Genomic DNA, 25204 nt, shown 5'->3' on the forward strand with positions numbered 1-25204 from the left:
TTTTGAAAATAAAAGTCTACCTAAAGCCCCAAGTCATTAAATCAGAATTGCAAGTTGTTGGGTCTACGGCCAAACCACCCTGAACGCGCCCGATCTCGTCTGATCTCGGAAGCTAAGCAGGGTCGGGCCTGGTTAGCACTTGGATGGGAGAACTGCAAGTTGTTGGTGGTGAAATAGGAACTCAGAAAGAACTGGAGAAATCAAATCAGTGAGGCTCACATTTTCTAACTACCTACATTAACCGAGACAATCTTAAATTAGAAGCATTTGTCTCCCTTCCAAGAAAACTCTCTCATCGCCACAATTAAGGGGTTAGACCAGAGAAAGGATTTCTTAACCAGAAAAGTACATCGGATTACCCCAGGAAACGCTCCAAACACACAAACCCATCCACAACTCAGACCTACGAAATCAGAAGGCAGCACGTAGGTTCTGAAAATGTTCCACAAAAGGATTCAGATATACGCCTTTGGTCTGTAAATTCTAACCTCCACAGTCCCTTGCAGCTAGCTCTAAACTCTATGTGAATAAGCAGAGCCAATGAGGAGAGAGCTCCACAGAGTTGAATCAATAAGGCTCTGCAAGCAATCATGATTTATTGATTACCTGGTGGCATCGCTGGGAAAGAGAAACTCCACCTGGTCTCCATGTTGAGCTGCCCTTACAGCAAAGGTTCTGATGCTAGATTTGCATTTCACTGATAGTCTGAGTAGACAAGGGGAATACACTCTGGCCCAAGTGCAAATTCTTGCTTCTTCATTAGTAGCTGGGCAACTACCCCTGCACTGATTAGTAAACTTAAACCTCAGGGCACCTGGTCAGCTGAGCTGGAGGAGAGTGTGACTCTTGCTCTGGGGTTGTGAGTTCGAGCTCCCTGTCGGGTGTGGGGATTACTTTAATAAATAAAACTTTAGAAAAATAATAAAAATTTATGGGGCACCTCAGTTGGTTAAGCGTCCGACTTCGGCTCAGGTCATGATCTCACAGCTCGTGAGTTTGAGCCCTGTGTCGGGCTCTGTGCTGACAGTTGGGTGCCTAGAGCCTGCTTCGGATGCTGTCTGTCTCTGTCCCTCTCTCAAAAATATAAAAGCATTAAAAAATTGTTTTAAAAAAATAATAAAAATTTAAAAAATAAACCTTTTTGAGCCTCAGTTTTGTGGTATATAAAATAGGAACAAGACTCTCACTTGCTTGAGCTCTGCATCGGGCTCTGTGCTGATGGCTCGGAGCCTGGAGCCTGCTTCGGATTCTGTGTCTCCTCCTCTCTCTGCCCCTCCCCTGCTCATACTCTGTCTCTCTCGAAAAATAAACAAACATTTTTAAAAAAAAATTTTTTTTAAGAATATCTCTCACTTGTGCACAGGGCCTCACACACAGCTTGACATAGAACAGGTTCTGGCTGAATGTAATTTTTTTTAAGTATTTTTTTTAATGTTTATTTTTGAGAGAGAGACACACACACACACACACACAGAGTGTGAACAGGGGAGGGGCAGAGAGAGGGGGAGACACAGAATCCGAAGGAGGATCCAGGCTCTGAGCCGTCAGCACAGAGCCCGACACGGGGCTCGAACTCACAGACCGTGAGATCATGACCTGAGCCGAAATCGCACGCTTAACCGACTGAGCCACCCAGGCACCCTGATTTTTTTTTTAAATAAGTGGGTTTTAAAAAATTTGTTTTAATGTTTATTTATTTTTGAGAGAGTCAGAGACAGAATGTGATGCGAGTGGGTTAGGGGTAGAGGGAGAGGAAGACACAGAATCCGAAGCAGGTTCCAGGCTCCAAACTGTCAGCACAAAGCCCGACGCGGGCCTCCATTTCAAGAACCACAAGATTGTGACCTGAGCCGAAGACGGACGCTTAACCGACTGAGCCACATTCAGCGTGGCTGAATGTAATTTCTAAAGGTAACACACCCCCTACTTGTGGCTCATTTTGCTAAAACTAAGCCTTTTCTCCATTGTAAAGCCAACGGAAACATTCTGACTTGAAGAGAAAAAACTGTAAAGTCTTAATTATTACCAAGGACAGAAAGGTGTATTACAGGGAGATGAAATACTGCACTCAATAATCCACAAGCCTCAGTTTACTGATTACTATTTCCCAAACCCCACACCTCACTTGAGTCACTTCTCTTTTGGGTCAAACCCTCCAGTTTTCTAAATAGAAGGCCTCAGGCAAGACACTTTTCTCAGGGGCTTTCATTGCACCAAGTAGGAGGGCTAATATTGTCCACATCTGCCTCAGAGCATCTGAGGGAGCCCAGTGAGATCCTGTGTATCAAAGTGATTTAAGGCACATTTAACATTACGAAAATATAAACGGGGGCTATTACATAGCAGGTCTTACCAGCTTTCAGCCAGGCTTTTCAGATACAACAGAGGCAACTTGTTTGACTTGTTTTCTCTCTTCTTCCATCCCCATATTACAAGGAATTCAGTAAAAAACCAAACCAACCAACGTAATGTGAAGAAAGTATATTTATCCAAGGAATCGTTGATTTGTGACCATAATACCGTATACAAGTTCTAGCCTCAATAATGCATATCTGATGTGCTTTTCATGTACATATATTTTGCTTTAGTGTATCAGGTACTGAGGTTTTTTTATTTCCCACTACACCCTAATGCTGCTCTCAGAATAGTTTTGTAGAATCACAATTAAATATGCCTATTTAAGATTCTATATTTTAAATGTTTTCCAGTAACTTGAAAACAATAATAAAAGTAAATAGCAAAGGTACAATTTTCTAAAATGAGCAAATTTTAATATAGGGTGCTATCTTGGCATGCCAGAATAACTAAAGATAACAGAATATTGCAGCACAGAAATCCCTACTGTATTTTACGATTTGCCCATTTAGTCCTGGTTGATTTGGGGGTGCCTCCTTAGGATCTTAGATCCCCTGACCTATAGTGCCCTACATCTGTTCTTTAATTAAAAGAAATGATAAATTTTCACAACAATTTTGCAGAAGGCTTTATTTTATTTTATTTGAGAGAGAGAGAGCAGTAGCAGGGGAGAGGGGCAGGGGGGGAGAGGGGTGGGGGAAAGGGGGGGGAAGAGAGAGAGAGAGAGAGAGAGAGAGAGAGAGAGAGAGAATATGAATCTTAAGCAGACTCCACGCTCAGCACAGAGCCTGACACGGAGCTCGATCCCACAACCCTGGGATCATGACCTGAGCTGAAATCAAGAGTTGGATGCTCAACTGACTGAGCCACCCAGGCAGGTGCCCCACAAAATCCTTTAAAACTGAAGGTCACTGAAACCACGGCAGACAGTTATAAACCTGCCAACAGAGAGGGCTGTCCCAGAGTTAGCACTGATGACTGTAAGAGGCGTCTCTAGGATCGTAACATTCCTCTTGTGTCTGAGCTGCCTTTTACCACATCCTAGCAACAAAGACCACACCACTCACTTACTGTCTGATGCCGAAAGCCGAGCTCCCCAGTCTAGCAACAGAGCCGACCTCCACAATTTCCATCTTTCAGCCAATGGTTTTAGAAATCCTGACTCTGGCATGCATTAAGTAACAAAACCATACATATTCATTTAGTTGACTGCTGGTAGTTTCTAGTTTTACTTACACGTCAAAAAGTTTTACTTACAGATATTCTGAGTGATTTTGATAAATACATATTTACAGTCTCTGAACTACAACATAGTAAGACTAAACTCATGAATGAAAATGTTAAACTGAATTATCCCGTAAGTTTGTCACTTTATATTCAGTAAGTGTCTGAGTTAAATAAGAGCGACTAAACCGTTCAAACCAAATTAAAACTATAATGATTAGATAATTTGCTTGTGGTTATTCAACAAGCCAGGAATAATACCCAGGAACAAAGCATAAAATCTAGAAGTAAATTTAACAATATGTATATAATACTCATTTTTTTAATTGCATAATTTCAGCAGGACATTAAAGAGAAGTCTCGAATGATGAGGTATAAACCAGATTCATAGGCGGAAGGACTCAATATTGTAAATACATAAATTCTCTCCAAATTAATCTATAGATTCAGTGTAATTCCAGTAAAAAGTAAAATGGAATTTGGGGGAGGCAGGTCACAAGATGCATGTCAGGACCAGTCTCTAGGGCACGCCAAGGTGACTTGAGAAGCCCACTCCACCCCCCAACTCTTTCCGTCTCCCATCCCAATTCCTTTTCCGCTAACACTTCTATGTTCTGGATAAAGTATAACTAATTATTTTTAAGCGAGTAGCTGAGTAGAAAGCAAGAAAGGGAAATCTTCCAGAAACGAAAAAGAAATTCAAACCCCGCAAACGTGATTGAGAAATGAAGACCCAGGAGGAGAGCGAGAACAGACATTCACCTTGGAGTATGGGGCCTCCCTACCCTGCGGAGCTGGAGGTGAGCCCCTCCCATCGAGTCAGGAGGGTGGAGGACTACAAAACTCCATCCTCCCCGTGGGGAGGCAGTACAAAAGCAGGGCACCGGCCCCGGGCTACAGATGGGAGAAGGATGGGCAGTGAGAAATCAGAGATGTTAGCCTGCTCAAGGCACAAGGAAGGAGTTCAAGTGCCCCGTCACGACACAGGCCTGGAAACCAGATCCCAGACTGAGGAAGCAGGCAGACCTCAACAGAAGAAATGGAAAGCTGGCTCAGAGGAACACCTCCATCACCCAGGGCACGTGGAACTCATGTGACGCACTCACCGGCAAAGCTGAGAAGGCACACGGCGAGCACGCCACCGCGAGACAGGGAACTGACGGAGGAATCAGGACAATTTACTCCACCAAACGTACAGGCAGGAGGGCACCCTAGGAATGTGAAAGTTTTTAAAAGGTTTCACCAGATCAAGGCTGGCATAGCCAGCACGTGTAAGTCAAGACCAAGATATCATGAAGTAAAGGAATGAGACTTAAAAAAGAACCACGTAGAGATCTAGAATTTAAAATACGGTGAAGGGAAAGATCAAAGTACACCATTTGCAGATGTGGTAGTGTTTACAGTTTTTCTTTTCTTCTTCCCCTGGGGAAGGGTCTAGTTCTCCATGTCAGTCATGGGCTTGGCCACTGACTTGTTTCTGTCGACGGGCTAAGTGACGCTGCAAGTTGTGGGCAGAGGCTTTCGGGGACGCTGCAAGCCCACCAGCCCTCATGCCCAGCACGAGAAACTCACACTGCGTGGTCTCACAACGGGGTGGGCTGAACCTGACCCTCTGTCTGGAGCAAAGATGGTGCCCCCGACTTGACACCACGTGCCATGCGGTTTGAAGGTTGTCTGTTCTACTGTGTTATTAAAGCAAAGCCAATCAATACGGCCAGCTGAAGAGAGAATCAGTGAAATTCAAGACAAATCCGAAGAAAGCCCGGGACACAATACAGAGAAATTTAATGGAAAATACAGGAAGTTGAGAGACACGAGAATAGACGAAGAATTTCCAGCCTGTGCTCATATTAACTCCCAGAGAACAGACTAGAGAAAATTGGGGGGGGGGGGGGGGGGGAGTGTTAGTTTTCTGTAGCCATGAAACAACTCACCACAAACTTAGCAGCTGTTCGAGAGTCCTAGTCACATGACCCTTTCACAACATGGCAGCTTGCTTCTTCAAAGCCAGCAGGTGAACCTGTCTCCAGTCTTTCTTTTCTTTTAATTCCATAGTTAACACACAGTGTTATATTAGTTTCAGGTATACAATACCTACAGTTCTCTCCAGTCTTGATAATGTGGATAATGGGACATAATCATGGAAGCAACTAGATCATCCTCCAACCACACTCAAGGGCTCCAACCACACTCGAGGGGAAGGGATTTACAGGGGTGTACAAAGATCTTGGGAGACAGCTTAAAATTGTGCCTATCGCAGCAAAATAGCAATACTAGGACATGTAATATGCCCAAGTCATGCTACCGCTAGTTTTGCCCTTACCACTGAGCTAAAAGAGCTGCACATAGCATTTAGCAGAGCACTAGAACAATGCGGCACTGCCCTCAGAACCCTGAGGGCACAGCAGGGTTTCCTCCAGACCCACAGGACACTGACTCACATCGCTGTGCTAAGTCAGGTCAATCCACTATCCAACTTCTGGATCCAAAATTCCACTTCTACGGAATAAACTGCACTCGTTCTCGGTCAGTGTAAATACTTTACGGGTGACTCCTATGCGTTTTTCAAGTCGTCTTTTCCACTTTTAGGAACACATTAATAGAAATGTTATTTAGATTGTTCCCTTGGCACTCCTTTACAATTAAAGACTTCGACTGAGGGGCACCTGGGTGGCTCAATCAGTGAAGCGTCTGACTTCGGGTCAGGTCATGATTCCGGGGTTCGTGAGTTCGAGCCCTGCATTGGGCTCTGTGATGACAGCTTAAGAGCCTGGAGCCTGCTTTGGATTCTGTGTCTCATGCTCTCTCTCTCTCTCTCTCTCTCTCTCTCTCTCTCTCTCTCTCAAAAATAAACATAAAAAAAAAATTAAAGATTTCGATTGAATAACTTCACAAATTCAGGGAAGATAATATGGAGGCTAATAGTTTAAAATTCCCAAAAGCTAAAAAGAGAAATCCATTAGCATTTTTTATTTTTAAAAATAAAGCATAGTTTATTCTGGAGTTTATTGGTTTATGGGCATCATCTTTATTGTTTTACAGGAAAGCACACTTTTTTTTTAATTGATCAATGGCAGAATGCAAATAGTGAACAATTAATCTTAGCCATTTATGGCTTCTGTGATTCTTTGGAAACAGAAAGGAGCAAATGTCTTATGGGCCTGTTTCACAAAGGCAATAACTCAGATCACTTCCCCAGCTGTGGAACAGATTGCAAACCTTATTCTTAAATTACCTGATATATATTTTAACCAACTAATTAAAATTCTCCTAGCATCCTTTTAAGAAATGAAAATAGTTATCATGACATTTCTGTTTAATCCCTGTAATAACCTGCATTTCCTCTCCATCCTCTTGTCAATTACGTATCCTTTAAAAACTGCAGACGGTTTTGTCTGTATGACCCTTACAGTGAATAAGCAGGACTCATGGGATATAATCAGAAGATGACTTTATCTGTTTTCTCCATTGCCTCTTTTAGTATGTGAGGCTTGTTCTTCCCTTGTCCTTGGGTGAAATTCAGGACAGTTGTCATGACTTTTCCAGGTCCTCATAAATAATGAAGACACTTCAAGTCACTCTAAATCCAAAAAAAAAAAAAAAAAAAATCGATCACCATTCTGTAATTAATACACCCAATCATCTGCAGCATGCCAAGTCTTCCAACTTCATGCAAAGTTAAACTTCTTCCTTCGGCTCTGGCCCCACTGAACACCTTCAATGAACATTTTCCCCTCGTACCAGAGAAGGTGGACAGGGAAAGATTCTTCTCTCTTGAGCCAGATCACTAATATATAGAGGTTATGCCACTTTCTGATACCAAAGTAGGGGTGGGATGGGCGGGGGAGGGGGGAAGAGAGGCAGAAGGAAAGGTCTCCCTTGAATAATAATCTAATGCTGGTGATGTGTGAGCTTAGTGGGTATTTAAAGCTTACTTTTTCCTCTTGAGCCAGCGTTGGGATGATGGTGAGAGGAACTAGGGGCTGTGAGGCAGAGAATCCCAACTCTACCTTCATCACTTGAGGGGGAGGGGGGGGGGGTTTCACCTACAACCTACAGATCCCCTGGTGAACATGGTTACTGAGGGCCATTTCCTCAGTTTACCTTGCTAGGGTACAGGTGGCCCTCTTGCACATGGCCTGAGATGACTCCAGGCTAGGCTAGCTAACTCTCCAGAATAGTCTACCCTAGGTTCTTGGGGAACAACCCGACTGCTAGTGCTCTATCAAATTATAGCACAATGCAGCCACATCTCTTTCATCTATCAGTAGTGGAACTAGCCAGTCTCTTGCCTTTTAGATCTCTCATCTACTATGCCTCCCAATCATTAAACAGTCCACATGGGGGCACCGGGGTGGCTCAGTTGGTTAAGTGTCTCTTGACTTCAGCTCAGGTTATGTTCCCAGGGTTGTGGGTTCGAGGCCTAAAAGAGAGATTCTCAGGGCGCCTGGGTGGCTCAGTTGGTTGAGCATCCGACTTCGGCTCAGGTCATGATCTCACGGTCCGTGAGGTCGAGCCCCGCGTTGGGCTCTGTGCTGACAGCTTGGAGCCTGCTTTGGATTCTGTGTCTCCCTCTCTCTCTGGCCCTTCCCCTCTCAAGCTCTGTCTCTCTCTGTCTCTCAAAAATAAACAAACATTAAAAAAAAGAGATTCTCTCTCTCTCAAAATACATAAACAAACATTAAAAAAATAACAACCCGGGGCGCCTGGGTGGCTCGGTCGGTTAAGCATCCGACTTCAGCTCAGGTCATGATCTCAAGGTCCGTGAGTTCGAGCCCCGCGTCGGGCTCTGTGCTGACCGCTCAGAGCCTGGAGCCTGTTTCAGATTCTGTGTCTCCCTCTCTCTCTGCCCCTCCCCTGTTCATGGTCTGTCTCTCTCTGTCTCAAAAATAAATAAACGTTAAAATTTAAAAAAAAAAAATAACAACCCTTTCTCTAGACTTGAGTTGCAGAGGCATTACCTCACACTCCTCTCTCAGGAGCGGGGACTCAAACTCACTACAAACTCTCTAAAGACTATCTTCTGATCATTATTTCCATAGCCTCTCCAGCCTGTTTTATCAGCTGCAAGTGGCCAGTGAGCTAACCACAAAGTCTGCCCTGTAGTCTTAGACCTGACTTTGGAATACGGCCTTAACGGTCTGGAGTCACAGCTTAAAACTGAAAACTCAAAAGGTTCCATCTTGACATCCTGTTACGGGGGACTTCTATTTCTATCATCTGGTTCATTTTTACTTTTTTCTGTAGAAAATACACGTAGTCTGTTAGCTTGCAAACTCCTGCATGCAGGGTTTGGACTCCCAAGAGTTAAATAATTGTAGACGCCAAGGTTTAGGCACCAACCGATGAAGGATAAAAAGACAATGGCAGAGGTGGGGTGGCTGGGTGAGGTGGGGCCTAGTTGGAGGATGCAGGGGAAGAGTCAAAGATACAGAGTTCCCAACTTGTACAGCCTACTGTATACTGCACTGAGCCCATGAGTTTTTGTCGTCCCAGCCCTCTTCCTCCTTTATGACAGCACCACGTAGCACAGCCATTCTGCAAGCTGGACATCACGTTAGGTTCCTCTCACTCTCCCACCTGCCACCTCCAATCAGTCACCAAGTCCTACTAATGCTATTTATAAGACCTCCCTCCTGTCTGGCCTCTCAGCCCATCCTCTCTGCCACTGTTTCCGTGTAGGTCCTCCCATGTTTTCATGTAGGTCATGTTTGTTTTAAGATGGAATGGAACGCACTCATATGATCATGGAAAAGAGTCAACAGAGAAGAGACTGAAAATATTTGAGAGAGAAGACCACTGGTGAAGCCAGATCTCTAAAGAAGAGATAGAACCTTGAACCCAGGGAGAAAAGCCTAAGTTGGACAGGAAAAGAAAAACTTTACCAACGGAGATACTTTCTCACAAAGCTAAATTTATTCCATGTTTTCACATTAGTATTTTCTCTCTTTTCGGAAATAAGTTAATAGTAGATGGTACCATATTTAATGTCCTTGCTTGAAAAAAAATTTTTTTTTTACTTGGCAAACGTTCAGTTCCTAATTTTTTCTTCACCTCTGAAATTGTGACATTCCTTCAAATCCAAATCTGCAGTCTTGAGTATCTGTCTAGCTACTGACTTCTCTCTCTTCTTTCCTAGCTTATCCCTTTCTTCTAAGGGAGAAACATCTTCTTACTGGCTGCTTCCACTTCCTATCTTCTTTTCTACACGTGTTAACTCTCTCCCTGCATCTCTACTCACAGGGTCTGTGGCTGAGGTCACGCTAGCCAACCGCCAAACCCAATGTTCAGGATGCTGATGAGAGTTCTTTTCATCTGGAATTTCTAAATTCCCTTTGATTCCCGGATTCCACTCTTCTGATCTTTGTTCTTGGCTCTGGCCACTCCCGCTTGGTCTCCTTTGTTGGCTTTTTCCTCTGTGCCCTCAGGGGCCTCTTCTTGTTCTGTGCCCTCCGGGGGCCATCTCATTCATGCCTTCTACCACAAACTATATTCTGGCAATTCCTATATAATTATTCCCTGTACCCTGTGCCACTCTCTGAGGTAAACATTACTTCTTCTAGGTGAAGAAATGAGGCTAAGAAAACTAATATGCAAAGCTTCCATTACTAATGTTAAGGAATGTATTCAACCCACAATCTCCAAAGGCCATGGCGCTGGGACTCTGTAACAACTGTTTTAAGGATAAAATAAGATAATGTCGAAAAGTGTTTGAAAACTGAGACAAACATTTCTATCTTATTTTTCTTTAAGTAATCTCTACATCCAATACTGGACTCAAACTCATGACCCCGAGCTCAAGAATCCCATGCTCCACTGACTAAGCCAGCCAGGCATCCCCAAAGTGTTCCATTTTAATCAAGTTCAGGCACTGTATAATAAAAAACATTTAGTGAAGAGCTAAATTTCTTTTATTTAATACCATCTGTCTCTTGCTCTCTCCCATCTCTCTGAGGAGCTAAAGTAAATCACAGTACATTTCAACTTCTTCTCCTTTTGCTGTCCATGCAGTCAGCCAGGGCTCTACTCTGGATGTACAGGACCCATCTTAACTCCTGATTCTCAACCAAGAGAGAATACTTCTCCAAGGCAGAGCAAACTGAAAATACTAGGTGTCCGGAAGGACTGTATTTCTTATTTTTAATGTTTTATTTATTTTTGAGAGAGAGTGAGCAGAGGAGGGGCAGAGAGAGGGGGAGAGGATCCTAAGTGGACTGGGCTGACAGCAGCAAGCCCAATGTGGGGGGCCGAACTCACAAACCGTGAGATCATGACCTAAGGCGAAGTCAGATAACCAACTGAGCCACCCAGGCATCTGTGAAAAGACTATTTCAAAAGAAGACTCTTCTAAAAAAATCACCATAAATGGTATGAACTGGAATAAAGTTGCTGTACGGTAGAAATTTGGATAGGTCTTCTGTGTAATGGACCCAGTAAGAAGCAAAGGGCATCTCAGCTATGAAGCCAAGGTAAAAAACCACAAAGCAGGAAGGATTGGAGATTAGAAAAGACAACCAAAAATACTACGGCCAAATCAAAAGTTGCAACGGACACAGTAACATACTGGAAATAACCGATAATCTCAACAGAGTAGATGATAGGCTTGAGAAATTCTGCCAGTATTCAGAGAAAAAAACAAAAAGATCACATTTATTAAATAAACAATGATATGAGAGATGAATACATAAATGTATGCATAACTCCAAAAAGAAAAAGATCAATAAAGAAATCAGAAGAAAATAATTGAATACCGAGACGAAAAACAGATTTTAAGTCTTCAAATCAATACTAGTCAAAGAGTACCAGGAAAAAATAAAACAGACTATCATTATGATATAGTCTGGTAAAAAAAAAAAAAAAATCTTTTTTAGTATTAGAGAAATGAAAACAATGCTTTAAGCATCCAGACAGAAAAACAGATTACCTATAAAAGAACAGCAATCAGACCTCAGACTTCCACAACCCTCATTGCTAGAATTCAATCTAGAGAGCCTTGAGATAAAGACTATGACCCAAGTATTTTTTTAAGAAAATTTTTATGTTTATTTACTTTTGAGAGAGAGAGACAGAACACGAATGCGGGAGGGGCAGAGAGAGACAGAGACACAGAATCCGAAGCAGGCTCCAGGCTCTGAGCTGTCAGCACAGAGCCCAACATGGGGTTGAACTCATGAGCCATGAGATCACGACCTGAGCCGAAGTCAGACGCTTAACCAACCAACTGAGTCACCGATGTGCTGCCCTCCCTCCCCCACCAAACGTTTTCTATGAAGAAAAACAGAAAGTAGTCTCATCTGTACCAGGCTTTCTGAAAGCAATTTCTTAAAAACATCCTCAGCTACACACAGCCTCCTAAAAAATTTACTGGGTCTATACTTAAATTTGTCATGATATGAATTTAAGAGTGGAGGAACAGTAATAATTTTAAGTGGGTATAAGCATTAATTAAACAGAATGAAGTCTAAATAAACTTGGTCAATGTGGGCATAAACCTTAAATAAAATGTTAAAAACAATTCTTCAAATAAAAAAATAATTTTAGCATTTATGAATAATTTGATTTTAATAACCTAAATTATGTCAACAAAAAACTAGAACATAGAGGAGTTGGACAAAGAGAAATAGTATATGTGTCCTATTTCTCACCTTACAGAAAGAAAACTGTCAAATATCATTTCTTCCTGGCATTAAGAAAAATGAGATCATGCCTATATTAAAAAACAAGCAAAAGCCTTAAAGGCATCAATAGTTGGGTTTTTTTAAAGAGATAATCTATACCTTTTAAGTTACCAAAGAAAAATGAGCAAATAAAATATAGTCCAGACAGCCAAAGGAAAAATGTTAAATAGCTCAGGCAATTCTTATATTGTTAATTAAAAAAAAAGTAAACATGGGGCGCCTGGGTGGCTCAGTCGGTTGAGCGTCCGACTTCAGCTCAGGTCACCATCTCACGGTTCGTGAGTTCGAGCCCCGCGTCAGGCTCTGGGCTGATGGCTCAGAGCCTGGAGCCTGCTTCCGATTCTGTGTCTCCCTCTCTCTCTGCCCCTCCCCCCTTCATGCTCTGTCTCTCTCTGTCTCAAAAATAAATGAACATTAAAAAAAATTTTTTAAATTAAAAAAAAATAAAAAATAAAAAAAGTAAACAGTGCACAGAAAACAAATCTTAATTAGGGGGCCCTGGGTGGCTCAGTCAGTTAAGCATCTGACTTCGGCTCAGGTCATGATCTCACAGCTCATGGGTTCGAGCCCCACGTCTGGCTCTGTGCTGACAGCTCAGAGCCTGGAGCCTGCTTTGGATTCTGTTTGTGTATCTCTCTGTCCCTCCCCTGCTCACACACTGTCTCTCTCTGTCTCTCAAAAAATGAAAAATTAAAAAAAAAAAATTAGGAAATTCCAAATGAAATGCCAAAATGAGCATACTACCATCTATAGATTCAATCAACAGCTTGGACTCATTAGGGGAAGCAGTGTGGGTGTTGATAGTGATAGGTGTCCTGGATCAAGATACTTAACTTCTCTGAATCATAGATCTATATAAAGGGGATAAAAACAACTACCTCTGAAGGCTGTGGAATTTTCTTAATGTGGGTAAAGCAACTCAATAAATAATTGGCAGTGAGATACAGCCCTTGTAAGAATGCTTCCCCAGATTCCATAGGATTTCTTAAGATTGGTGCCTACGTATCAGGACAAATTCTTTTACAAGTCACAAAAGAAAAATGTCTCAACACTAGGAGCGTGGGAAGATAGATTTTTAAGACAGATGATCTTGAAAGACACAGACATCAAGAAGTGGGAATTCTGAAAGTCAAGCCTTAATTAAGTAGGGTTTTGAAGTCTAGAAACTCCAGTGGTTGATTCCATTATTTCAGACTGCAATCTCTGGGGAGGGGTCTGAAGGCTAACCATTCCTGAATGATACACTGACTCAGTAAGCCCCCACCACGTGCACCACCAGCCTACTCTTCTATCTATACACTCATCCTTTTTCGGATACTCCTTTCCTTTCCATCTGCCAGTGGAAGCAGTCCCCACCCAGCACAATGAAAAACCCAGGATGCTACTTTAAAGTACTTCACCGCCTTTGTAAATGACCGACAATTGCCTTTAAGGTCACACTTTAAGGGGCACCTCAGTGGCTCAGTCAGTTAAGCGTCCCACTTCGGCTCAGGTCATGATCTCGCATTTCATGAGTTCGAGCCCCGCATTGGGCTCTGTGCTGACAGCTCAGAGCCTGGAGCCTGCTTCGGATTCTGTGTCTCCCTCTTTCTGCCCCCTCCCCGCTCAGGCTCGGTCTCTCTCAAAAATAAATAAACATTTTTTTAAATGCCGTTTAAGGTCACACTTTGAGATTCATTGGAAATCTAGCTGAGGTTTGCAACTTACTTTGCTGCCATTCCTACTTTAGTGAACTCATGTATAAATTCATTTCAAATGAGCAAATTCCTCATTACTAGAAGAACTGGAAAGAATATAAAATTTAATGTCTTCTTTCAAAGTCTGGATTATGGCTAGGAGTGCTTTAATATTCATCTGTAGAAAGAAATTATTAGAAACTAGATGATTTCTAAAATGCCTTCCAATTTTAATACTCCAGGACTCTATTATTTCTACATCGTTGAATCAAGGGAAATTAATACAGCATGACTAAATAAGGCAATTTGTGATCTAGGCTACACTGAGGTTACTCTCTTTGTGGCTAAAGGTATTTCTTAGAATACAGTGCTAAACGTGTAACTGCATTCTGCAACCAATGCAAACATGTTCTAATTGATCGGAGGGAGAAGAAAAAAAAAATTCAACGCGGGGTATCTGTGTGGCTGAGTCGGTTAAGCTTCGACTTCAGCTCAGGTCATGATCTCACACTTTATAGGTCGAGCTCTGCATCATGCTCTGTGCTGACAGCTCAGAGCCTGGAGCCTGCTTGGGATTCTGCGTCTCCCTCTCTCTCTGCCCCTCCCCCGTGCACGTGCTCTCTCTCTCAAAAATAAATACTTAGAAAAAAAAAATTTTTTTTAATTCAGTCCAGAGCGCCAGCAATTCCTCTGTGAGCTAGCGTGGCAGGGAGTGTGTGGGGTCAGTGAAGCATCAAGTTACAGAGCAAATTAAAGGTCTGAAAGAGAGTGGCAGGGTCTAATCATCTACTGTCTGAGGCTGCCAGAATGGGACCCATCACCCTTCCTCACTCACAAAGGACTGTTCCACGTATGCTAAGCATACAGCTAAGGGCTCCAACCATCTTTTATTAAAAAGGCCTTCAGTTCCAAATAGATCTTTATGGAATTATTTCCTTCAAGTTTTTAGTTCTGTCATATTAAAAATTTCCATGAAAAAGTAATCAAAACCTAATGCTTACAGTGTTCTGCCACAAAGAAAAATATTGTGGGTTTTTGTTCCTATTAAAAACATGTGTTACATATATATACATAATTATGTAAGTCCCAGACCCAGTGTACACATATCTATACAAAAACCTTAGGAAAATAATGATAGTAGTTTTGCCTAAGCCAACGCAAGTCATAACATCATATTGTACTCTGTCCATAACACCCCTCATTAAGCCAATGCTTTGAAAAGGTCAGCAAGCGATGACTATTTCTGCATATTTTGTGGCATAGGTTGCAAACACGAGATCCATAGGGATGAATTAAGGTCACTTTTAAAATTCAAATAGTACTTTCTCGGCTTGGTTGGCTGAATCGTGTGAATCTGCACTATTTTTCCTAGGGGAAAGTTAATTTTAGAAAGGAGAAAAACTTTGCCAGGAAAACAATCACATTGGCTCAATACCTAGACAGTGACTCTTTTCTTAAAAGTTCAAAACGCTTCAAGTCTCCTACTTGTCCTTAATATCCTTGAAAGCAGGTACCCAATTCCAGCCCCATTTCGTAATGAGCATCTCATTCCATAAAAAGTTGGAGGATTTCATAGGATACCTACTGAATGGTATTTTTAAAAAATTAGCCCTTTACCTCAATTTTCCAAAGACAGACAAAATAAAAATATTTTCCCTGGGAGGTAACTCTGAGTGTTTGGTAAGTACTTAGAATGGCTCAGATACAGATATATATGAAAAGCAATAGAGGTACATCTATGACAAAGTGCAAGACAGAGAAACATTTAGTATTTTGTGCAAGTTCAAATACAATATAACTTACAGACACTCAACCAATTCAGGGTAGAAGAGCTTGGTTCAAATAATTAGGAATGTAAACAGAATCTAAATTAACATACATGATAATTCTTCCTTCCGGTTCCTAGAGATAGAGTGCATTTGGATGTTCAGCTTTAAAGGAACCAACATGTAAAAATTCCAGGGGTCACTGGCAGAAAGTCAGGCAATGTAAGCACAGTAGGGGAAGATTTTCTGATTTCCACGGAATAGGCCTCAGTCCTTTCTAATCGCCAGAGTACTTTTGAAGGAATTCTCACATTTAAAAATGTGAGGTTTCAAAGCTAACTCTTTAACAAGGGCCCTCAGAAGTATGGTATTTCTCTCCACCCTCTATTTGAATTTCAAATGCACGTTAACCCTCCCTTCCCAAAATTGCCAACTCAAAACCCACCACCCCACCAAATTCATCAACTTGAAGGAAACCAGCCTTCACGGTTTTTATTCTCCGGGCACGCTACCATTTCCAGGTGATGCTTATCATCAATTGGGTGCCCCCTGTCCCTCGTGTGCCGACCTTTCGGACACTTTGAAGTGATTACGGGGGGGAAAGAGCACGTCTCCATCACCTGGATTGATTTTTCAAGACCCAGAAGCTCGCGGGCGCGCGCGCACACAGCCTTCCTCCCATTTCGGAATCAGGATCTCCGCGCTCCAGCGGGACCTACTGCTTTAGGCTGCGATCAAGTTCTAGGGGCACCGCAGTCACCCAGAAAACCTTGTAAACTCATCACAGTATTTAATTTTCGGGGAAAATAACCCCCAAAGCGCCTCCGCCTATTGTTTCGTGCAGACAGGGACGATAAGACGGTTCACCTACCTCGACCGAGGGTTATTACCACCCCCACCCCCACCTCAAAGTTAGGAATAGAAACAGAAGGTGGGGGCGGGGGGGGTGTTATGTTTTGGAAGGACAGCAGCTGCGATATTTCAACCTGGAAATTACTGCGGAGTCCAGGGGAGAACGGCGCGCCGGAGCTTGCGCCATACACCTGGAGAGGGTGGACGACCTCCCGCCTGCGAGCCCACCCGGTCCCCCACCCCACCCCCCGCCGCCGAGCCCGGTGCGGGGTTTCGGGGGCTGCCCCGGGGAAGGCGGATGAGGGTCCGGCGGGCCGCGGGGTAGCAGCGCAGCAGGCGGAGGATCCCGTATCTCTCCCCCCCACCCCACCCCCCAGCCCGGGGCTGGCGCGGTGCGCAGGAGACCGCGGAGGGCGCAACGAGGGGGTCCGACCGGCACCTGGTGCGGCCGGCCCGGCTGCGCTCCGGGGAGGGCGCACCCCGCGCCCCTGCTTACCTTGCGCGCGAGGTCCGAGTCCGGAGCAGGGACACCGGGAGGGTCCGCTGTCAGCTCCTGCGGGCGACGCTTCAGGTATCAGAGGCGCGCGGGTCTGCCGGCTCCCAGCCGCCCCGGGGCCCCCCTCCTCCGGCCCGCGCCCCCGGCGCCCGCCCGCACGTCGCCCTCCGCCGCGCTCCCCTTCTCCCCCTGCTGTTTATTCCGGAGAGCGGTGGCCCCTCTCCCGAGCCCTCCCTCCCCCCGGCGCGTGCACGCACACACCTCCCCCAGAAATGCGCTCTCTTTCGGAAGGGGCAGCGACTGTGGTCCTTGAAATTCTGGGGCTGGGCGACTTCGGAAAACCCCTTTTAAAATCTTCCATCTACCCAGCGAGGTTCAGGGCAGGCACCACTTCCATTCGTCCCTGCCACCTCCGTCCTCCCTAGCCTTAACCACATCACTTAACGCTTGATTGTGCTCTGAGAATCGCCTGCCAGTCATCTTAATGTTTCCAAAATAACTCCTTCCATCTTACTGTTTTAAAAATGTATCGCTTCTCGGCCTTTTGGCTAAGATCAAGTGTAGTATCTGTTCTTATCAGTTTAAAAATGTAGACGTCCCCACTACTTAAACTTGGGTTGCCAGGACTTTAGATTGGCCTCGAGAAGGGTATGTTCAGCTATGCAAGACAAGACAGGTCAGGTCTCTTTTGCCAGCACTGTCCACACCTGCCACCTGTCAGGGCCCCAAGTCAAGGCGAAAGCATTTAATTATACCTGGCTTTGGTTACTGAGCATGTCTGGAGCCTCCGTTTCTCAGGAGAGAGGCAGTTCTGAAGCCAAAGTTCTGGGAGGGAGCAGGTGGATGTATTGAAGGAGAGTTCTAAGGCCAACGAAGCAGCAATGGGCAGAGCATACTGAATAATATAAAAGATAAGAACGACGGGAAGGGATCTGTGGAAACATCACTGTATCATTAACATGTAGGAGCTGGGAGTGGTGACATAATCCCTACTGGGAATGTGGAAGGTGATTTGTTAACTGGCACTCCATTTATTCATTCATTCATTTACCTATCAATGTGATGTATACTTATGGAATAGGTTAGAGGCATCACAGCATTATTCATTCATAGCCAGTCATGTCACTCATAACTTTAAGGATGCCAGGAATCAACTGAAGAAACAACAAGTTTGTAACAGAGCCCTGGACAATGGAAATGGCTATTAAAGAGACTCCGGTTTTTTTTGTGTGTGTGTTTTTTTTTTTTTTTTTAATTCTGCCAACATTTATTGAAAGCTTGCTAGTTCAAGACACTGCTGGGTGCTAGGGGTAGAAGAATTAATAAGAACAGCAACATGGTGTGCCTGAGTGGCTCAGTTGGTTGAGTCACCAACTTCGGCTCAGGTCATGATCTCACAGTCCGTGACTTCGAGCCCTGTGTGGGGCTCTGTGCTGACAGCTTGGAGCCTGGAGCCAGCTTTGGATTCTGTGTCTCCTTCTCTCTCTGCCCCTCCTCTGCCTGCACTCTGTCTCTCAAAAATGAATAACCATTAAAAAATAAAAAAATAAAAGAACAGCAACATCCCTAACCTCACAGAGCTGAATAGAGGGATACACAGTGAACAGCTGTTAAAATTAGATGCTCGGGGTGCCTGGGTGGCTCAGTTAAGCATCCGACTTCAGCTCAGGTCATGATCTCATGGTTCCTGCATTCAAGCCCCGCATCGGGCTCTATGCTTGAAGGTGCAGAGCCTCCCTGGGATTCTCTCTCTTCCTGCACCTCCCCCACATTCTCTCTCTCTCTCTCAAAATAAATAAGTACACAAAACAAAACAAAAAACTAAGTAGATGCTCCGATGCTGATGCATGATTCTGGTGCACCTGGAGGGTAGTCTACAACAAGCCCAGAGGCAGTGGCTTTTAAGCTGAGACCTGAAGAATGAATGTAACTTGGCCAGGGACAGGAGAGTAGCAGGAGAAAGAGTTTTCCAGTAGCGGAAAAGCGTGGAGGAAAGCCAAAGGTATGAAAGAACAGGGCAATTCAGTGAATTTCAAGAAGCTCATGATGGCTGTTGGATTCTTTCTTGGGTGAGGGAGTGCCAGTGGTTCGGAGGAAGGCTGGAGAGACACAACTGGAGAGGTAAGCAGAGGCCAGATTATGTAGAGTCTGCTAGGCCATGTTTTAAAAAACAATTTTTTTTAGCTTTATTTTTTGAGGGAGAGAGATAGAGAGAGTAGGGGAGGGGCAGAGAGAGAGGGAGAGAGAGGGAGAATCCCAAGCAGGCTCCACACTGTCAGCACAGAACCTGATGCAAGGCTCAAACTCACAAACTGTGAGATGATGACCTGAGCGGAAACAGCCTGGCTGCTTAACCGACTGAGCTACCCAGGCGCCCCTGCTGGCGGTGCTTTAAAATTGCACTTGATTCCACAGATCATGGGGAGGCATTGAAACGTCACAGGCAAGGTAACAAGATCAGATTTTTGCTTGAGAAAGACTGCTGGCTGCAAGCAGAAAACAAATGAGGAGGGGAGGTAGGGATGAGACAGACGCGGAGAACTCTAGAACGGGCACTACTCGGTGCATACCAGTGTGCAGATCCTCCTGCCTTTGTGGCATCTAAGTTCAGTCCTATGACAAGTCCCTAGAGAGACAAACTTTCCCTGAAGGGATGCGTGGAGGCAGAGGAGGGTCAGTGGTGGTAAACACTGAGAAACAATGGAAGTAAGTAGAAATTAGAGAGAAAATGTTGTTTACCAACAGTTATTGACGTTCTTCAATCTGAACCCATCTGTCTGAAATCCAAGTTCACTGTGCTTCTATGATGCCATGCTTGCAGACACATATGGCTGGGAGCTCAGCTACCTTGCTGCAACCACTGTGGGCTGTAATCAGATCTAAAGGAAAGCATGAGTGCCAGGGCTGGGGTGCCGGGAGGCACCGGGGCTCTTGCTGGGTCCTCTCACCAGCCTCTGAGAGCAAATGGGCACAGGTGAAAGCAGTGGGGGTAGGGGGAAGCAGGCTGACCTTAGGACAGGAGAACAGAGCACAGCCAAACATTTTTAAGTAATCTCTGCCCCCAAACGTGAGGCCAGAACTCACAACCCCGAGATCAAGAGTTGCATGCTCTTGCAACTGAGCCAGCCAGGTCCCCCAAGACAGCCAAATATTTTACCCCTAGAGCACTCTCTTCATTTTTCTTTGTTTTGTTGTTTCAAGGTGATGTACTGCCTTCTCTCTCTCTCATTAGAATTGTATTCTCCTCAATTTTCCGTCATATTTTTTCATTTGTTTCTCCTTTTACTTTCTCTTCATTTCTTTCTGCTCTCTTCCTTTCCTCCTTGCTTCCTTCCTTGATTCATTCCATAGATATTTTTGTAGCTACTGTGTTTTGTATCTTGATAGTAAATACTGGATATACAAAGATAACCAAGGGCGAGTCTTTGTCCTTGAATTTCACAGTAGGTAGATATATGAATTAGGATACTATGGTTGCCAGTAACAGAAATGCAGTGGAGACAACAAAGGGGGAAAAGGGAATTGCTTAAAAGGTAGCAGGGCTCTCACCTGGAAACTGCATGCATGGATACAGACGGGATTTCTCAGCAATCTGGAGCTGCAAATTGAATATAATCATGATTCTTTGTTCCTCCTTTATCCTAATTCACTTTCATCTTCATATTCTCTCTCTCTCTCTCTCTCTCTCTCTCTCTCTCTCAATTCGAAATTTTCAGGGAGGGAATTAACCAGCCTTACCTGGGTCAGATGCCCAGGTCAAGGAAGAGGAGGTGTCAGGGTCATGATGTAAACACATGCCCACAAGAGTTCTTCGTGTGACTATAGAGATGGTGGCCAGCACAGAACTGGGGATGAAGAGGGAAGGGTATTTGTGGAGTTGGGGGTAAGGCAGCTCTTCAGAAAAAGCTCTAGGCAGACAACTTAATAAAAGTTTATTATAAAGGTAGGCACATAAGTAATTACAATGTAATTTCATAAGTACTGTAATAATGATAGGAAGGAAGCAGTAGAGGAACATACAGCAGGGGGAGGAGGAATCTCAACTTCACAGAGACACAAGGAATGTTTCACAGAGAAGGCAATGTTTTGAGTTTTGAAAGCTTAACCTGTGTTTGCTAAACAAACGCAATAGTTAGTCTGTAGAACTTGCAAGATTACTCCTTGTTTGGTTTTCAGTAAGGATGAGGCTTCAGGCAGAGACCAGGAAGGATTCTATTACAGCATTTAGGGAGAGAGCTAATACGGCCTGAAAGATAAGGTGTGTTAGAAAGATCTAGAGATTTAGATGGGGCGCCTGGGTGGCTCAGTCGGTTGAGCGTCCGACTTCGGCTCAGGTCACGATCTCGCGGTCCGTGAGTTCGAGCCCCGCGTCGGGCTCTGTGCTGACAGCTCGGAGCCTGGAGCCTGTTTCAGATTCTGTGTCTCCCTCTCTCTCTGCTCCTCCCCCGTTCATGCTCTGTCTCTCTCTGTCTCAAAAAAAAATAAATAAACGTTAAAAAAATTTAAAAAAAAAAAAAAAAAAAAAAAAAAAGAAAGATCTAGAGATTTAGAATCCAGAAAACTTGATGTGGGGAGTTGGGGAAAAGGGAAAAGCCAAAGATAACTTCAAATATTCAAGTCTGAGCAACAAGGTGGACAACAAAGAGATGAGATGAATCAGTACAAAGGGGAGAGATTTGCTGGAGAAGAGAATGGGTTTCGTTTTTGATTTATTGAGTTTCAGATATCGACAGGATACTGAGTGAAGAAATCTAATAGTGGGTAAGAGTAGGATACTCAAAGAGAAAGTTGCTAAATGCATTAATTTGGACTTTATCAACCTAGAGATCATTCATACTATGGATGTGGAAGAGAGCACCCAGAAAAATCACGTGTAAAATAAGAACCAAGAGCCTATGGGGATCCCTGAAGGACATCAACATCAACAGAGGCAGGATAGCTAACAGAGGAGGAGAACCAAGAGAAAGCAATGCCATGTGAGACACTGTCATGCAAGAGAAAGGGGTTTTGAAAGAAGGGGATGATGGGGTGCCTGCCTAGCTCAGTCAGTAGAGCATGAGACTCTGGATCTCTGGGTCATGAGTGCAAGCCCCATACTGGGTGTAGAGATTATTAACATAAATGAAATAAACTTTAAAAGACAGAAGAGGATGGTAAAGAGTGTCAAATGCTGTAGAGAAGCTAAATACTATTCTAGGAGCACTCAGAAGAAGCCTTTCAATTGCCTATTTGGGGATGATTGTTGGGTCTTTATGAGAGCAGTTTTGGGGAGCACAAGTTAAAGAAAGTACATTGCATTTTATCAGGGTTTCTCAGTCTCAGCAATGCTGCTGTTTTGAACCAGATAATTCTTGTTGAGAGGGCTGTCTTGTGTATTAGGCATCCTGGGCCTCCACCCACTAGATGCCAGTAGCACCTCCCCAAGTTGTGACAACCGGAAATGTCTCCAGACAATGTGAAATCCCTTGGGGGCAAAATTCCCACACCCATCCCACTTGAGAACAACTGCATTAACTTGAGATGTGGATGGGACAATTTTCTTTTCCTAATTTGCAAATATGTGTTTATTCTAAATTTAATTTTATAAACCCAAAATGCCTACGGGATAAATACTCACCCAAGCCTTCTCTAGTTCATTTAGAGAATAAGTTCATAAAAGGCTATACTCAAAACAAAATTTATAGGACTATTTTAGAGTTAGGTGTATTTTTTTTCTATAGTGGCAGAAAGAAGATCAGTCATTATTCAGGGGTAGGGATTGGACAGGTGACAGGAAGGATAACAAAGGGGCACAAAAAAACTTGGAGGTGGTGGATATGTTCCCAGTCTTGACTGTGGTCATGGTTCCATGCTGTAAACATATGTCAAAACTCATCTGATAGGATACCTTCTTTTTATTATTATTTTTTTAAGTAAACCCTGCCCCTGCTGTGCGGCTCAAACTCACAACCCTGAGATCAAGAGACTCATGTTGTACCAACTGAGCCAGCCAGGTTCCCCTAGGATATTTTATGTACATTTTATTTCATGCCAATTATATCTCATATAAAATGTAAGGAGAGAGACAGAGAGAGAGAGAGAGAGAGAGAGAGAGAGGAAAGAAGGAAGGAAGGAATGAGGGAGGAAAGAAGGAGAAAAAAAGATAGGTTGCCTGTATGAATGGCAAGGAAGAGTAGGTGATAAAGCTGGGCAAGTAAAGGCTCGGAGTGTCATACATTTTGTTGCAGGTTTGAATTCTGTCCTGTGTGTAATATGGGAAGCCAACTGAGAATGGTAAACATGGGTGTGATCTAGATATATCTATTGCCTAAGACAACACCCCATTTGGATACTCTTGTGACAATGTTGATGATTTCTAGCCAACTTGTAGTAGAAAACACTTCACTGCCTCTGATGTTATGACCTGGCCAACAGAGATGGCACTAAATATAATCTAAGCACTGAATATTAGTCCATAGGTACAAAAGCCCCCTTCGCCACAGATGATCTTAGTTGACAGTCAACAAGGGAAATAATACCAAAGCTCCATGCTTCGCTATTTCTTTGGTCTCATTCAATGGAACAGCTGATAAGGATATACTCATGAACTATGTTACAAACAATACTTGCTAAATATAGAGCAAAATTACATACCAGGGCCAAAATCTGGTAACCACTTATCCTTGGTCCTCCAACTTTTATAATCACACCACTATTTCCCTCGACTTCTCCTACTGCTTACCTTGAACAGCCTTCCCTGGCCATTGTCACAGCAAGAATATCCAGTCTATCAACCAACTGGATATTGTTGCAGTCACATATTTTCAAACCTAATCTCAAATTACTAAACTGTGTACTTTGGCCAGCTTCTTTCTACCAAAATAGAGTATGATATCTTGTTTTTAGAAGGACCAAATGGGTCACTATATTTATATTTATGACGAGGTTTAAATAAGAATCTGGTCATCAGTTTATTCAAGCCATGTTAATTTACTGAGTTGATATATTGCTGGAAGGTCTTTAAATAGCATCCAAACAATAGACTCATGCCACTAAGAACCGAAAGGGTTCATTTCAATTAAACAAATATTTTTAAAGTATCTACTATGAATCAGGCACTGATCCAGGAACTGGGAGAGAATAATAAATAGCATGGACATGTCTCTGCCCGCGAAGCTTATGGTCTGGGAAAGATAGATATGTGCATGTAAGAGTTAGATATGTGTATGAGAAAGATAGATATATGTGTGCAGTGTATGTAAAAACTTTCTCAAGCCAAAATGAGAAAAAAAAGTTTTAAGAATCAGCGTTGTTAGTATTTCCAAAATAAAACCAACACACAAGCACTGTTCATCTCAACTGTGCCTTATCTGGTTGCAATTAACAGACCCTTATGTGCAGAGACAGCAACGCTCACCAATTATTCCACATGTGCCCCCATGTTGCCTGGATTCCTTGCAGTTCAGTGGGGTCTTATGACTAATCTGGCCACTGGCCAGTGAGCAGAACCCTAGAAGAGCAGAAATGAGTCCTCCTCCTGGTCTATTCCCCTAGCCCCGTGAACTCCAAGCACTTGTGCAGAGATGGCGGTTCAACAAGATCAAAGTAGCCTAGAGCAATGAGTAAACCACTTGAATAGAAGCCCTGGGAGTTGCCTCAACTGATGGAAAGCTTTATAGCATAAGAAATAAACTTTTGAGGTTAAACAAAGCCGCTAAACTGCTGTAAAGTGAACTTTTGCCGAATTAACCTGCCCAGTCCTAACACATCATCTCATCACGTTAAACGAAAAGCGTTCTGAACCTTCGTGATGAGCGAGTAATAAGAATTAGGTGTGCATTCCTTTGGCAAATATTCATTAACCGCTAACTATGCGCGGGCGGGGGGGGGGGGCTGCTTCAGAGGGTGAGAATACTGCGATGAATAAACCAAAGTGCCTGCGGCTACAAGGAGCTTACGTTTTAGTGGGGAAGACAGTAAAACTTTTGGGTAGTGAAATTCTGGATCTTGACCCATTTTCACTAAGTCTCACCCCTTTCATTGCCTGACCTTCTTCCCTGCTCAGCTCAGATTCTGTGCTCCATCATTATATCCAGTGTCCTGTCCATACCCTCAACTCACTCCTCCCTCTCTCCTTTCTTCGTACTTGCCTGGCAAAATCCCAACCTGGTTGTACCC

At 43.6% G+C, this 25204-nt stretch overlaps 1 pseudogene; it reads left to right on the top strand.

Moving 5' to 3' along the window:
• Positions 1–17575: 17575 nt before the first annotated feature.
• On the top strand, positions 17576–17679 carry LOC122220885 (annotated as a pseudogene).
• Positions 17680–25204: the final 7525 nt, after the last annotated feature.

This window comes from Panthera leo, chromosome B2 (assembly GCF_018350215.1).
Source record: "Panthera leo isolate Ple1 chromosome B2, P.leo_Ple1_pat1.1, whole genome shotgun sequence".
Taxonomy (NCBI): Eukaryota; Metazoa; Chordata; class Mammalia; order Carnivora; family Felidae; genus Panthera; species Panthera leo.